Raw genomic sequence first — 13,339 nt, forward strand, 5'->3', positions numbered from 1 at the left:
TAGTTTTTCCCTGCTCAGGGATTGGTCAGGTTAGCTGGTCAGGGGCAGAGATGGCTCTGACTTCATGGCCAAACCGTATTTCTTTCACTGATTCTTTTTAGCTTTTTGACTCTAATCTTAGGACCAGGGCATATTTCTTTCACTGACTCTAATTCTAGGAACAAAGTGTGTTTCTTTGACACTAGTTTCAGAGCCAGGGCACTTGTCTTTAGTACTGGGTTCGGAGATAAAGACGTTTCTCTCCTTGTTCCAGGTCTCAAATACAGGGTGTGTTTCTTTCACTGGCCCTGGGTTCTGAGTCAGGGTGCTCAGTGATTGATTGGTTTTCTGCTCCAGTTATCCCTTTTGAAAGACCCCTGGTAGGGACCTTCCCTCAGGTGGAGACCCCGGACCCACAGACCAGGCCGAGACCACGAGTCGGATGCAAACTGCAAGAGGTTTATTAGGTAGACACAGGTACCTGCGGGCGGCAAAGTCTTTCGGAGGACTTGCGCGCCTGTAGACTGGGAGGAGGACTTTTTATAGGAAAGAGGGCAGCAAAAAGCAATTTACAGAAGCAGAAGCGTGGTTATCAGAATGAGGCGGGGGGGGGTGGCATGAATGGTTTTCCTCTCCCAGCATGGATGTCTGGCAGCAGACATCCTGCTCTTATCTTATAGGTATCCTACTTTGAAGTCATCCTGCTTTGTAGATGTCCTATCTTATAGATATCCTGTTTTCCTCTCACGAGAGCAGGCTAGCTGCTGATCCTGAGAATCTTTCAAGCAAACAGGACGTTCTCCCGGGGAGCCTGCTAGCTGCGGGTTCTGAGGAGGGGGTCTGTAGGGTCTTTCATTCCCCCCTTTTCTTTTATCACAGAGTTAAATCTTTTACTCTAAGCAGTTAGGGAACCTCGGTTTCTTGTTGTTGTACCATATGATACTGATGGGTCAGCACTAGGGCCTGAATAACTGACAGCCTGTCTTTCATAAACTGGACCAAGCGGTTTAAGATGCAGGGCCCAAACAGGAGTATCAGAAGGAGGACAATCAATCAAGGGACCCATCAGAGGAGACAATAGAGTCGTAAACCAGGGAGACTTATTAAACCACCCTTTGAACCATCCCTGTTGTGATTCGAGCAGCTTTTGTGTCTGTCTTTACCTCTCTCTAAGCTTTGTCATAGTGTGGTTCGCATAGAAACAACATTCCTCTTTGAGTGCTGCGCATAACCCTCCCTCTTGTAAAAACAACATGTCTAGCCCCCTCCTGTTTTGTAGGGCTACCTCTGAGAGGGGGGGTTAATGACTCTTCAAGTGCGCTAACCGATTCTTCCAGTGCCTTGATATCAGTATGCATGGCTGCCTGAAGTTGTCTAAATTGGCTGGTCTCCATAATCTAAGACTAAGGGGTTGCATCTACCTCCTGGGGTGGCGTCCTGGACATTGGTAGCGGTAGCGATATCATAGCAAGGGCCACAAGCTTTTCCCCCGCAAGTCCAGGGTCCCCTTCCCGAGTACCCAGGCGTGGTTCCTCGTCTGAGCGTGATTAGATCCCAGATGGAGGAGGGTTTCCAGTAAGCCTCCCCCGTCGTTTCACAACCCCATTGGGCACAGTAACCGTCCCCTGGCCCTCCATGTCCCTTTTGTGTGTTTTGTCCTGGACAAACATAGAAGTCTTTGTTCCTGGTCCCATGTCGTCCCCCTCCACCCCCCGGGTGATGGCAGTCATATCCCGGGAATGTCGCCATCCCCAGTCTTAGTAGGGCCCATATAATGATCCAAGGGCCCCACGGGTAAGCCTTATCTTTAAGGGGTTTTGAGTGCGTTGGGCTCTCCATGCTGGGGTTGCGGCGGGCTCCATTTTGTCAGCTGTATGGGCGGCCTTAACGTGTGAGGCGTGGATCCAGGCTGTGATGCCGTCAACCTTTAGTGCCATTGGGGGTCAGAAGGACAGTGTAAGGGCCTTTCCACCGAGGTTCCAAGTTTTAGGTCTGGTGTCTGCGGACACAAACAGTATCTCCTATCTGGAAGGGATGCGGTTCCACCGGCTGGTTCAGTTGGTCTCGGTAAGCAGCGGCGAGTGGCCTCCAAACCTCTCTCTGCACAATCTGTAGACACCTGTAAATGAGCCTCCAGAGAAGGACTGTTAGCAAAATCGGCAATGTTTGAATTAAAGAAATTTATAAATGGGGAGGAGCCCCATATAGGATTTCAAAAGGAGTCAGTCCATGAGGCCCCAGGGTGTTGTGGGCCCTGTACAGGGCCAGTGGTAAGAGGAGCACCCAGTCTCTAGTGCCAGTTGCAAGCGTTAATTTGGATAAGGTCTCCTTAATTGTTCTATTCATGCATTCTACCTGTCCTGAACTTTGGGGTCTATACGCACAATGTAATTTCTATTCGACCCCTAGGAGTTTGGCCACCTACTGACTTACCTGGGAGACGAAGGCGGGCCCATTATCGGTGCCAAGACTTGAGGCATTCCGTACCTGGGAAATATTTCTTCCAAGAGCTTTTTGGTCACCACCTTTGAGGTTTCGTTTTTGGTGGGAAAGGCTTCTACCCATCCTGAAAAAGTGTCTATGAACACCAGGAGGTATCTGTACCCCTAGAGACCTGGCTTAACCTCTGTAAAGTCGATCTCCCAATGTACTCCGGGACAATGTCTCCGTGCCCGAACTCCTGGACCAAGCTTGGTTCTGCCTGCATTTACCTGAGCGCAGGCTTGGCATTCATCAGTCACTTTTTGCAGGGCTCTGTCCCTGTTCAGGAGGTATTGGCCTGACTCCTGTCTGTCCGACAAGGTTTTCATCTTCTTTGGCCCCAAATGAGTCAATTTATGCAAGTAGTCTATTATTTTATAAGTATGTTTTGTTGGCATACCAATCTTTTCCTTGAAAACCCAATGTTGCTTTTCGGGGTCATATGTGGCCCCCATTTTCTTTAGGAGATCAATGTCCTCTTTACTATAGGGTAGCGAACTGGAGGCTTGGGCCTCTTCCGGGTTCGTCAAGGGGAGAGCTTGGGAGGTCTTGGTTGATTTTATAGCAATCTCTCGAGCAGCGTTATCTGCCAGCCTATTTCCCTTTTCCTCAGGGCTATGGCCTTTTTGATGCCCAGGGCAGTGCATAATACTTAATTTTGGGGGCAAAAATAAGGCTTTCAGGAGTGCCAGTATCCCAAGTTTGTTTTTAATTTCCTTTCCTTCTGAGGTCAGCAGCCCTCGTCTTCAATAAATTTCCCCATGTATGTGAGCCGTGGCGAATGCATATCGGCTATCCGTATAAACATTCAGTCTCTTACCTTCTGCCATCCGGAGTGCCTAGGTCAGAGCGATGAGTTCAGCCCTCTGGGCGGAGGTGCCTGCTGGTAAGGCTTCTGCCCAAACTACCTCAGTCTCTGTTGTCATTGCTGCCCCCGCCTTTCGTTTCCCATTTGCCAGGAAACTGCTGCCATCCGTATACCAAGTATAGTCAGCATCTCGGAGGGGTTGATTCGTCAGGTCCGGTCTGGTCCCGTGTGTTTCTGCGAGGATCTGGAGGCAGTCGTGGTGTTCCGGGTCCTCAGGCAGGGGGAGCAAGGTCGCGGGATTAAGAGCGACCACAGGTCCGAATTGCACCCGGTCCGCATTCAGGAGCAGGGCTTGGTAGTAAGTCATGCTGGCATTGGAGAGCCAGCGGTCTGGAGGCTGCTTGACCAAGGCTTCCACCGCATGGGGTGCCAGGATAGTCAGTGGCTGGCCCAGGGTTAGTTTACCCGCGTCTTTAGTGAGGACTGCAATAGCTGCTACCATTCGCAGACAGGGCGGCCACCCTGAAGAAACTGGGTTGAGTTTCTTTGAGAGATAAGCTACAGGACGCCTCCAAGGGCCCAGTTTTTGAGTTAGGACCCCTTTGACGTAACCCTGTCTCTCATCCACGAACAAGTCAAAGGGTTTGGTGATGTCAGGGAGGCCTAAAGCAGGGGAGGCTGGTAAGGCTTTCTTAATGTTTTTGAAAGCCCTCTGCTGTTCCTCTCCCCAATCAAACATTGTCCCTTGTTTAGTTAGAGGATACAAGGGTGCAGCCATCTCGGCAAACCCTGGGATCCAGAGGCGGCAGAATCCCGCTGTTCCCAGAAACTCTCGCAGCTGGCGGGGGTTCCGGGGGGCAGGGATGTTAGTGATAGTCTGTTTGCTCACCTCGGTCAGCCATCTCTGTCCATCTTTTAATTGATAACCTAGGTAAATGACTTGCTTCTGGCACATCTGAGCCTTCCTGGCTGATACCCGATATCCTAATTGTCCCAATGTCTGTAGGAGGGACTTTGTGCCCTCCTGACATTCTTTCTCTGAAGCGGCGCCAGAAGGAGGTCATCAACGTATTGGAGCAATGTCAGGGTGGGGTACTGGACCCGAAAGTCGCCAGGTCCCGGTGCAGAGCCTCATCAAAGAGGGTCGGGCTGTTCTTGAATCCCTGGGGGAGCCTAGTCCAGGTCAATTGACCCGAAAGACCAAGATCTGGGTCCTTCCATTCAAAGGCAAAAAGGGGCTGGCTCTCCGGATGCAGCCGCAAGCAGAAGAAGGCATCCTTTAAGTCTAATATGGTATACCAAACGTGGGATGGTGGCAGAGTGCTCAATAAGTTATAGGGGTTGGGGACCATGGGGTGCATGTCCTTCACCCTTTTGTTGACCTCCCTCAAATCCTGCCCTGGCCGGTAGTCCCCAGTCCCTGGTTTCTTTACTGGTAAAAGGGGGGTATTCCATGGTGACCGGCAGGGGATGAGAATGCCCTGGTCCAAGAGCCTCTTTTTTTGCAATAAGCACATTGGTCCCTGTCCATTTTGGCCCCCTTCCTTTCTCCCAGCCTACCTCCCTCTCTTTCTTGTCCTTGAACTACAGTGGCCAGCAGCCTGCTTAATTCTTTATTCTGTTTCATGTCTCTTTCCTCATTTATTGGTTGCTCCTCTGAATATACTTGTAAATTCTCCTTTCCTTCTCTCTTTCTTTGCCTCTTCAGCAGATCCTGTATTGTATACCCCTGCAGACCTTCCAGCCTCTGTAATTTACTTCTGATATCCGGACTGGACTGCCAAATAAAGGATATTGAAACACTAATGGCCTGCCCCGGTTCCCCGGGTCATAGGGAGTATACATTCTGTATGCTTCCTTAAACCTCTCTAAAAAGGCAGAGGGAGTTTTCTCATTCCCTTGTATCACTTGCTTTACCTGAGCCACATTAGTGGGGCGGCATGCTGCCCCTCGGAGACCCGCTATAAGCAGCTGGCGATAGAGGCGTAGGTGTCCCTTACCTGCAGCTGTGGTGAAGTCCCAATCAGGTCGCGTCAGAGGGAAGGCCTCGTCAATTTCGTTAGGCAAAAGGGTTGGGTGACCGTTGTCGCCTGGAACGTTTCTCCGAGCCTCCAAAAAGACTCTTTGCTCTTCCTCTGAGGTCAGCAGGGCTTGCAAGAGTTGCTGGCAATCATCCCAGGTGGGCTGGTGGGTGACTAAAATAGACTCGATTAGATTAGTCAGCGCCACTGGGTTTTTGGAAAAGGAAGGGTTATGCTGTTTCCAGTTATAGAGATCAGAAGCTGAGAATGGCCAGTACTGTTGCTGCCCATTCGGACCCTCTCGGAGGGGAAGGGCGTGGGAGGTGGAATCAGGCGGCGGCTCGCGTCTGTCCCTCTGTTGGCCAGCCATAGGTGAGAGGGCCGGGGATTCTTGTGGGGGCCCCTCGGCCATCGCCGCTTCAGGTCCCTCTGGGCTATCTGATCCTGCATATGGAGGAGGCTCAACATTTTACAGGGTGTGTCAAACTTTTCCAACTTCTATAAGCAGTTACAAATATCATCAGGTCAATTCCAGTAAGAGTACAATGACAGACATTGTTGTTACTAAATACCATCAGTTCCAGTCTCTGAGAAACAGTTAAAACCCCAATTTTCCCCCCTTCTTAAGTGAAGAGGGGTTGTTAACGATTGTCCCATGGTACCAGATTTAGACTCGAGCACAAACAGATATACAAAAACAAAGAACATATTTAAACACAAAAATCCAACAATCAGACACAAACAATATGGACGCTCAGCACGGCTTTGGCGCAAAACCGAAAGCAAAACTTCAGACGGAGACTGTGAAAAATCAGGCTCCGGCCACCTTTGGAATGTGGCCCGTCAGATGAGCACCGAAAAGGCTCCAGATTCAGACCCAAGTCAGCAAAGCAAGACTTTGGGATACAGATTGAGCTCCGGAAAAAGCTGCCACCTAATTCAGGGCTCCAGACACCCTTGGAACGTCTTCCAGGGCTGCGGGGTGGAAGTCCGAGCTCGTCAGCTCCTTCCTGGGCCCGCCAGATACAGAGCACCCAGATCTGAGTGTACAGAGTTAACAAAGCACAGAAACGACGCAGACACAGACTAACAAATCGGTGCTGGCCAGCTTACCTCCCGATGGTGGGTCGGTGGTCCCTGGGTGGGGGCCTTCAATTCCCGGCCAATGCACCAAATGAAAGACCCCCGGTAGGGACCTTCCCTCAGGTGGAGACCCCGGACCCACAGACCAGGCCGAGACCACGAGTCGGATGCAAACTGCAAGAGGTTTATTAGGTAGACACAGGTACCTGCGGGCGGCAAAGTCTTTCGGAGGACTTGCGCGCCTGTAGACTGGGAGGAGGACTTTTTATAGGAAAGAGGGCAGCAAAAAGCAATTTACAGAAGCAGAAGCGTGGTTATCAGAATGAGGCGGGGGGGGGGTGGCATGAATGGTTTTCCTCTCCCAGCATGGATGTCTGGCAGCAGACATCCTGCTCTTATCTTATAGGTATCCTACTTTGAAGTCATCCTGCTTTGTAGATGTCCTATCTTATAGATATCCTGTTTTCCTCTCACGAGAGCAGGCTAGCTGCTGATCCTGAGAATCTTTCAAGCAAACAGGACGTTCTCCCGGGGAGCCTGCTAGCTGCGGGTTCTGAGGAGGGGGTCTGTAGGGTCTTTCACTTTTACCCTACAAGGTCAGCTGTATTATAATAACCTTTGGCTTTATGCTGTAGACGAAGATTAAAATACAAGGGGCTTTTAGTAACGTGCTCAAAGATACAGCTTGTCAGGATTGGAGATAAAAATCTGAACCCAGGCAATCTGGCTCTAGAAATTGTCCTCCTAACCACTACAATACATTGCCTTTCAAGGTTTTGTTTTGTTTCGGGTTTTTTGTTTGTTTGTTTGTTTTATTTTTGTTTTGGTTTAAAATCAGTTGAAATAGAAGCATCACTGTGGTTAGAATTACTCAGTGAATATACAAGCAGAGGAGATAGTACCAATGACTCTAAACAGTAGTCAATTTTAGGACTCAGTAATGTTTACTGTTGTATGTGATATGTCAAAGTAAAGACAAACCAGACAGTAGGTAATATGGATTGAATATGTCCTACAAAATTCATGGACTGAAAGCCCAATCACCCCTGTGAGTGCTGAGATGTAGACTCTCTAAGAAGTCATTAATTCACCAAGGTGGGCTACAACATATTAATGATCCATGGAGCAAGGTTTCTATAAATGAAAGATGTTGGGGGCTCTCTAACATCTCTCTCTCTTTCTCTCCCTCCCTCTGTCCCTCTTCTATCAGGGCCAATGGCCCCAACATAGAAACTGTTTTTCCCTCACTCGACCTATACGGAGGCGTGAGAAATAATGAGATACAGTTCACACAGCAATCTCGGAAGGGCATCTCAGGCTTCATCCATTCCTGAAGATCTATCCACGTTTATTATTCAAAACACCTTTTATCCCCCAGGTAAACCAAGGTAGATACTCATTAATATTCTCTTTCCCCGGGGACCACAGGACTACCAAAACACCAGCACCTTAAGTCACCAGCTTTGGAATCAATATCTCTCCCCAGGCGATCTACATTTTAACAAAAGAGAAGGAGTCAGACATCCTGAGTCTTTGTCAGGTGGCTAGCTTGTTTGGCAGGATTGTAGCTGCCTTGGAAATTAAGCATGGCCAGAGAGCCTGGGTGCAAGTATCTTGTATGAAATATGGGCCCACACTCTTCTTCTCCCTCTTGCTATCTTTCTAACTTTCCTCCTCCCCCTCTCCTGCATCTCATCCTCTTTCCCTGACCTCATCTTCCCCTTTCTCCTTCCTCTCTCCCTCTCTTGCCTTCACAGTTTCCGCTATAGGTTGGTGCACCAAAAAGGCACTTGCTAGCTGTAGGCTCTTCACCCTTGGACTACTTAGCCTTGAAATTGGGAAAAATAAATCTCTGTTCTTTTTTAAGTATTTTTTTTATCTTTTGAAAAATTCATAGGTGAGTACTGTATTTACATTTACACTGTTGCTTCTCCCTCATTCATCTTTTCCTATGACCTGACCATGATCTCTCTGTCTCTCAAATTCATTACCTGTTTTTCTTTTTGTATATCTGTATTTTAAAGGCCTATCTTTATGCTCACAGATAATCACATCACTTACCCCTCATTAAAGATTCTTCTTTGTGCAACAAATGGGGACTAGTATGGAGATCTACAACTGGCCAAATCCAGAAAGCAAATGGCCATGAGGTGCCGAATTCCAAGTGAGATATCTACAATACAACACTAAGGTTCAGGAGTATCAGGGAACAGGGGTAGAAAGACTGTAAAAGCCAGAGGACAAGGATGCTTGCTGGTAGACAGCAGCTACTGGACATGACAGGGAAGCTGTATCCATAAATCTCAACAATATGGATTGCCTGAACAAGATTTACCCATTGGCATTCCAAAGTGGATGGGAATAATTTCTCAAAGCCCTACCCTTGGGTGAAGAGGTGCAGGCAATCAATAGCTATGGAGAGATGAAAAATCAGTTTTCCTCAGGGATTAGCTCACTGATTGGTTATCTAACTGCAAGTGGCCAGTCCTAGACACATAAATAAATCCATGTTATTTATGCATTATCCAATCACAGGAATCCTGTAATATAGTAACACAAAACAGACAAAAGCTGTAGGATATATCCAGGAGTTACTGAAGGAATCTGGGAGAACTAAGACTCTATGTGGTATCCAGTACTCAGTGAAGTATCAGAGTAAGACACAGAGATGCAGATAAGACACCAATTGCAAGACATGGAAGGCAGGTCTCACCTGTATCATCCTGAATTCCAAGTCTAGCTGGTTGGAAGTAAGTTGATGTACATAAATAAGTATATCTCTCACCCCTCATTAAGGTACTTTCTTTTTGCAGCAAATGGAAAATATTGAAGAGATCCATAGCTGGTGAAATGCAGAAAACAAATGGCCATGAGGTGGTCAGTCCCACTTGAGACAGACACAGATCTTAAAGAAAAAATCAAAGTGAGTTCTTGAGCCATCTAATTCAGGGCACAATGGCAAGGTTTGTTAAGGCTGTTCCTACCCTCAAGAGGAGATTTTAAGATTTCTTTCCACTGGTGAGCAGGTGAGGGTGACTGCACACTTAAAATATTAGGCTGCATACACTTGATTGATTTTGCTGGAAAGAAGCGTAACTGACAACTTCAGATGACAGCAGAAACTATGCTGGCCTGAGACTCCTTGTCTTATATCCTGGATCTACTATCCTTTTGTATACCATCCGCCCCTCTTCTTGCACTGGACAGTCATTTAAAATCACAAAATTAAAAATAAATTCATTTTTACCTTGGGTTTGATACCTTGACAAGTCATTTCCTTCAGTGAACTATTGAGTAAATGGCAAAACAATCTTAAGATCAGGTTGTAACTGGTTTGCCTCATTGACAGTTAAGTAGAAAGAGCCTTGCCATGGTTAACCCTTATCTGTCATTATCTTGGTTGGATTAAGAAATGTCTGTGGGGTTGGTGGGGCATATTTCTGAGCTAGTTTGTGAGAGTGTTGAGAGAGGATTAACTGTGGAAGGAAACCCTACCCTGAATATTGATGGCACCATACTATGAGCTGGAAGCCCAGAGGGAATAAAACAGGAGAAAGGAGATTTCTTTTATGTGTACATCTAGATTGAAACATGCATATGTTTCATGTACATATGTACATGTATATGTGTATACATACATAGTGGAAGGAGTGATGTTTGCGTAAAGATAGTAAATGAATCAAATGGAAAATGGAGGTAGGGCAGAAAGAATAGTTGGAGATAAATGTAATTTGTTGTGTGTGTGTGTGAAAATGGTGTCATACTAAAGCCTATCATTTTGCACACCAATGGGAAAATGTTAAAAAGTTAATTTTTAAAAATGAAATAAAAGCAGGAGTTGAAATCTAGTAGGATACCACCATTCTCCTCTTTCTAGTTTTATTTTCAGTGGAATGAACATCTCTACCCTGTCATATCTTCCCACCGTAATGGACTGACACTCTTGAAACCGTTCATAGGCCAAAATAAATCCTTTCTCCCTTAATTTATTTTTCTATGTGTTTGGGTTACAACAATGAAAAATTAATCAACACATCCTTCTTTGATTGCTACAAAAGCCTAGAAAAAGAGCAGCCAATCAAATCAGACAGTTTTATCCAACTTATACTTACGTCTGTTATTATTTCTCCCTCTCCTCTTTCCTCTGCCATCTTCCTTCTCGTCTCATCTGTCTCTACTACTTCAGCTGCTCTAGGTGGAACCCATGAAGACCACCAGGCTTTTACAGACACTTTTCCCTGTTTCCTGAAGGACAAACAAGCAGTAGAGAGTCAGCACCATGACTAGGGACAGCTCCTTTCCCCAGGGCTTCCCAGCCTAGTGCCCAGTTGTGGTTCTACTATAGAACTAATGTTAGTAGCTAGGGGGTTCCCCAACTTCCAATCCTCGTTGTGGCTTTTTACATCAAAACTAAACCTCACCATGAAATGTTTCTGCTGTGATATTTTCAGAATCCTTGAGGTCTAGTTGTAGACAAACATAGATTCAGGCTCATAGGTAGTGTATTTGAACATCACCCAGTCAAATTAGCGTTCAAAAAATCCATGGCTCTTCACTAGCATTTGTTAATCTTAGAAGTCTCAGATAGATGGCTAGCTACACTTAAAGAGGATGGATGAAGAATAACAACCCCAGTGTCAGCACTTCAAGACTCATCCTTATCACTGAAGAACTTGTTAGTTTGGGTTCCTTTCTACTGCCTCCAGAATCGTGACAATTCTTTTGTGCATCCACAAACACAATTTGGACATGTGTTTGTCAGGGTGTACTTCAATACCTTAGATAAGTTCTGGGATATCTATATCCCAGATATAGCAACAAGGGCCTGAGCTGAGGTGTGTTTGAAAGGTAAGTCAATTTTAAGTAGTCACTGTGTCTTGGAGGCATTTGAGGAATTATGATCCTTTATGGTGACCTAAGTCACACTCCAGAATTCACACATAGTGTTGAGTTACTACAGAGTAGTCATTAAATTCTTTACCTTACTTATTCAATCTCACAGATTTGATAAAACAATTCAGTAAAATTCTAAGCATATAATTTTTCATGCATTACAGAATAATAAAATACTGGTTTTCTTAGGTTGAGATCTTGCAGCTCACTGTGTATATATATATATATATATATATATATATATATATTTGGAGAAAAATCTAGAGCACAGGTGGTATAGACTTTTTAGGCTAAAGAAACTTCCTATATCTAACAGCCTTCTCAAATTCAATGTGCTAAGCTGAACATACAATTTTTTTTTTTTTTTGTGGTTTTTCGAGACAGGGTTTCTCTGTGGTTTTGGAGCCTGTCCTGGAACTAGCTCTTGTAGACCAGGCTGGTCTCGAACTCACAGAGATCCGCCTGCCTCTGCCTGAACATACAATTTTATCTCAATAAATGGAACATGTTTAGGGGAAATCATGGGTCTGTTGTTATAGGCTTAAAAAATCAGGCTACCAATGAAACACATTCAACCTGGACAGTGGACTTTTTCTTGGACATCTTTAGGAAGGAGATGCTTTAGCAATCTCTGAAAAGATTAGGAAATGCTATAACTGGACTTTTGACAGAGATAAATGTGTTCTCTTTGAGAAGGAGAATAGCTGTGGTAGATTAAGGAATTTTTCAGAGAAATGAAAGTTCCTTGATGGAGGAATTTGTCTATTTGGTTTGGAAATTAATTCTAGTGCACAGTGGGCATTTGATATGTGCCAGGAGCATTTATTGGCTGTTATCATGGCATACCAACACACAATTCAATGACCCCCATAAGCCTGGCAGATATGAACAAAGGAGCCACTTACGGTTTATTTCCTAGGGCATTTTATGAACATCAAAATCATAAAGGAAACATTTTTAAGTGAACATTGTAGTGCCTTTGTCCCAGAATTTTTATTTAATATGTCTCTTACAGTAGGATTTTTTTCACAATTTCCCTACCACTGTACCCTGTGAATGCTGAACAGTTTACAGGTTGGGAACATCTGAACTAATCTCTCCAGAGAAGTAACTGAGCTGTCTCATCCCAAAGCTAGGAACATGGTTGAACTGATTTCCACAGAAAATGAGTATACACTCTGCTAGCTTAGCTCTTTCTGGGTTACCCCTTTGGGAAGAACACTCATTCCCTAAGGACACTCAGGTGCCTGTTTAAACTCAAGAAAATATTTCAAGGAATGTATGTTAAAGGGATTGCTTGAAATAAAAATAGAGAATATGCATTTTTCTATCTGCGTCAAATTTACTTGAAGCAAAAGTTTCTCTACTTGAGGTGAATGTGTCTTTACATGCTTCTATAACTCAATTGAATTCTAATAGAAAGCCTCTTACATCTTATATCTTATATATTATATATTATATCCACATTAGTGGATGTGTAATTTATGGAAACTGTCAGGAGCCATTCCCCCCCCCCAAATTATTATAAGGATCACTGCCCTGAGAAGTTTGCCGAGGGCTCCACTTCCCAATTGTATTGAGAATTGTTTTATTGACAAAGCCTATCCCAAACCCAAATTAACCGTTAAGAGAGAGCTATCTGTTAGCGGAACCCGCCTCACACTCTAATTATCCAGAGAACTAGGTGTGTCAACTTGTGACTTCCTGACCAAGGAATCATGACCTGACAGATCGTAACCTCCTGGCCAACGACCTCGTGACCCGCTTGGACCATGCGGCAAGATCCCATGTCCCAGCCCCCAAGCTCCTCATCCAGGGGCTATATAAGCTGCAACCATGACTCTAATAAACGGAGGCTTCGACAAATCTGCCTAGCCTCCTTCCTCTCACCAGCCCATGTCTTTCAGGTGGTACCTCTCCGTGACCCTGGAATAACTGACCAGCCAGGCAGGTTACAGACCCTAGACAGAGTAACTCGCCAAAGCGGTCTACAGGAAACTGACTTCAGACAAGATCTTGGTCAGAAAGTCAATGAACATATATGTTCACGGCATTGTGGTCAGGTGATGCTCTG

The 13,339-nt window shown here is 45.5% G+C and overlaps 1 pseudogene; it reads right to left on the bottom strand.

Moving 5' to 3' along the window:
• Positions 1 to 422: 422 nt before the first annotated feature.
• On the bottom strand, positions 423 to 6,882 carry LOC130872043 (uncharacterized; annotated as a pseudogene).
• Between the last annotated feature and the right edge of the window lie 6,457 nt (positions 6,883 to 13,339).

Source organism: Chionomys nivalis, chromosome 3 (assembly GCF_950005125.1).
Source record: "Chionomys nivalis chromosome 3, mChiNiv1.1, whole genome shotgun sequence".
Taxonomy (NCBI): domain Eukaryota; kingdom Metazoa; phylum Chordata; class Mammalia; order Rodentia; family Cricetidae; genus Chionomys; species Chionomys nivalis.